Source organism: Halyomorpha halys, unplaced genomic scaffold (assembly GCF_000696795.3).
Source record: "Halyomorpha halys isolate HHAL.00 unplaced genomic scaffold, Hhal_1.1 Scaffold60.1, whole genome shotgun sequence".
NCBI classification, from domain to species: Eukaryota; Metazoa; Arthropoda; class Insecta; order Hemiptera; family Pentatomidae; genus Halyomorpha; species Halyomorpha halys.
Genome location: NW_027112396.1, coordinates 59,196 through 63,036, shown reverse-complemented (window position 1 = coordinate 63,036; position 3,841 = coordinate 59,196).

Here is a 3,841-nt window from a genome sequence, read left to right as displayed (position 1 = left end):
ATTTGGCCAGAACCAGATACCGTTCCTTCCATAATAAACTTCTCAACCATCCAAATCCACTTGTTTCTAACCTGGCTTCTCCTTCATTACCAAATAATCCTCCTAAGCGTCTGAAAAGAAGATGACCTCGAGATCTTCTTCTCTAGAAATGTTATTGGAGTTCTATCAGTGGGTAGATTCTCCACACGTTTTTATCATGTTACTATGTCACCTACAGCAAATTTACTTGTTGTATATATGTGCATACAGTTGTAAATATAAATAAATAAATTATTAAAAAAAAATTTCAATTCCTAAGCGGCTACCAACAATTTTTTAATCCAAAAGTTCTTAATTGCATTTCCTGCATGATATTTAGGGGGACGTGGGTTTATTGTGGTAACAAATTTATTAAAAAAGAAACCAATTGCAAATAGTCAATGTTGGTTATATAAGATTATTGCTGACTCTAATAGAGCCGAAGATTACTAAATTGGTAACAGCAGACCAGGTTTATCCCTCTCATTAAGATCATGGAAATTTTTATCTTTTTTTGTATTACTTTCTTTATTTCTATTCTGAGTTCACTTAATGATTTCAGCGTTCAATGTTTCTAATTTACACCTTATTTTACTATATTTTACTAATTTTACCTAATTATTGTATTTTACATATGAAAACGGAATATAGACATAAAGGCGATGTTTTTGAAAAGATCTTAAACCACTTCTGATGGTAGCAGCGTGGTAAGGCGCCTGTCTGCCAATCCATGGATTACGAGTTCGAGCCCAGCCCTACTCGAGATTTTTTCAAGAAAAAAATTACTCAATACTCGCTCAAAATCTCTCCCCCCCCCCCCCGGGGCATTTGTGAGGCCCGTTAGCCAATGGGTGGGACTCATAAAAATAGGCGTGGGAGTGACTGACCCACCCTATGAAAACCACGTCAGGAAACGCGCAATGTATTTCCTAAGTACACTGCGCGAGGCCTTGGACTTCCACGGTCTGTCGCGCCAATGAAAAAAAAAATGAATATTATGTTAATAGTCTTGTATTATCCATTCTGTCTTATTTTTTTTTGTTTATTGTTTTGTTATGGAGAACTTGTTTTATCTTTTGTTTATTGTTTTTGTAATGGAGAACTAGACTCAGGTTTTGTTTTATAATAAATAAAATCTAAAAAATCTGTTAAAAAAAAATCTGTAGTTTACAAAAAAAAAGGTAGAAACATATATATATACATATATATTTTCTATTAAAATTAAAAAAAAAAATTAATTTTCAGGGGGTGCTAATATATTTTTTGAGGAATGTTTGGGAACCACTGCTCTATTTTATTAATAAAATTAGAACTATCTAGTAATCAGCCCCCTTTTTTGTTTTCTTATTTTATTCTGTTCCATTTTTAAAAATTCTTATTTGCTGTTTCCTCTTTTGTGTTCTTAATAAATATTGCCCATTTATACTTTTGTCTTAGCGCTATTAGCGAAAGGGAGTAAGGGATAGGCCCACAGGATCACATATTTTAATTTTCATGCCCCAATGCTTACTTTCGAAAATAAGTTGCTCTAATTTCTTTACAAAAATCCCATTTTAAGTCGCCTCTTCTGTACATTTCTACTATATTATTATTAGGCATTATTTTAGCATCGGTATTCAAACTAAAATCTCAATAAATGAAATAAATTAGTAAGTCGATTATTATGACAAGCGACAAGATAATGAGTACCATGATCACAGACAAATAGCCCGACTAGAAGTTGAAGGAAACAATGAAATAGTTTTTGGAAGAGAAGACAGACGTAGCGGTGGGAACTTTGCCAAGTTCCGCTAAGGGTGCCAGGGACATCTCACTACAAATATAGTCAAAATATTCCATCTCCGAGAATTTCATCTGTTGAGCTCATTCCTTCACAACATAATACAGAATATGCTAATAAAACCCAATATTCTTCGTAAAATTTACTTCTTTAGCCTTATTCAAATAGTTAAAAATAAATAAAAATCAGATAAATTTTATAAAGTAATTATAGCTGTATTTGGGTAACTTAATACCGGTGAGAGCAAAACGTAAAAATAAGGTATGATACACTCGGACTCCAGTAAGGATTGCCTTTATTGAGACTAGTTCCTGTATATATATATATACATTCCAATCACCTGATAAACCCAATGAAGAACTGTAATCCACATTGCCCTACATTGTAGCAGCTTATATTATCATTATTCTATAAAAATAAAAAAAAATATTGGTAACATATAAAATTAATTTATGTTCCAAATGAGGAACTGGAACGTTCCAGTAGAAGTTACATTTTCAAACCATTCCAAAATGAGATACAAAGTTTCTTTGAAAAAAATGAAAAAAGAAATTTTTAAACATGGAATACAAATTTCAATGCGCGATTGTAGTAAATTCAATTATTTTTCTGACAGTGGGGAAATTTTATTTCGACTATTGAGCAGACCTTGTACCCGATTTATAATAATATGTTATTTATATTTAAAAAGTTACCTGAGGTCAAAATCCTACAAAATAAAATTTAAAAACATAATCAGTATATCTACATTTATATCTACACTAGACACAACAAATACCAGATAATGAATTTTAAGAAAAAACATATTAAACAGTAATGTTGCTGGGGAAGTAAATGTCATTTTTAACCGAGTGTAGACAGCTGTAGTGTGTCACAGCCAGACTAAGGCACTGAAATACGTTTGTGACGGTATTACTACGATATAAAAACTATCACCGTATTAATGATCCATGAAGATAATTCGATCCACAGAGTTTATACCTTACTCATACCTAATTTAACTATTCCTTTTAATGTCCTCAAAAACAATTTTTTTAATGTAATTAATTAGTATTAAAACGTAAATGACCAAATCTTAATATTAACTAATAAGAGAAAATTCAATAACAATAAATAGAGTGAAACTTCCACTAAAGTAAAAACTTTATCGAAACCACGTTAATGCTGCTACGAAATGGGACAAAAGAATTCAATTGACATAGTATGACGGATAGTTAAGTCTGGATTCTTTTGTCGAGACTCACGTGATAAACTCGATACCTGTTGTCGATACTAAACAGGATACATGTAGTCGATACTAAACTCGATACCTGTAGTCGATACTAAACTCGATACCTGTTGTCAATACTCATATAAAAAAAAATTGAATCTTTAGCTCTAAAAGCCACGAAGAGTTAGGATTGTAGGACTTCGTTAGGAAGTACTGTTACTAGACCAACGGTTGTGCAAGGGCAAGGAGATGACTTTGTCAGAAACATGCTCCACCGCCAAATTTTTTCCCAATGAAGGGTACTCAGTTGATGAGGCTGGATGGACCTCGGAGGCCGCCCTAAACCACAGAGCTGACTCACGGCTGCAGTGAAGTAGAAAATAATTACCTGGCTCAGCCTTATTGGAACCCGGTTCCATAGAGCTGGTAGCACAGCACCTTACCGCTGAGGCCCCGCTCCCAGTGGTGTATACAATTCCTAATACTCACATGACATGCTTGATATATATTATCGATACCTCACATAATAGGCTCAATAACAGTTGTCGAGAGTTACATGGTAAATTCGATACCCATTACGAGAGTTACATGGTAAACTCGAAACCCATTATCGAGAGTTACATAATAAACTCGATACCTATTGTCTAGAGTTACATGACAAACTCGATACCTATTGTCTAGAGTTACATGATGAACTCGATACCTATTGTCTAGAGTTACATGATAAACTCGTTACCTATTGTCGAGAGTTACATGACAAACCCGATACCTATTGTCTAGAGTTACATGATAAACTCGATACCTATTGTCTAGAGTTACATGGTAAACTCGAT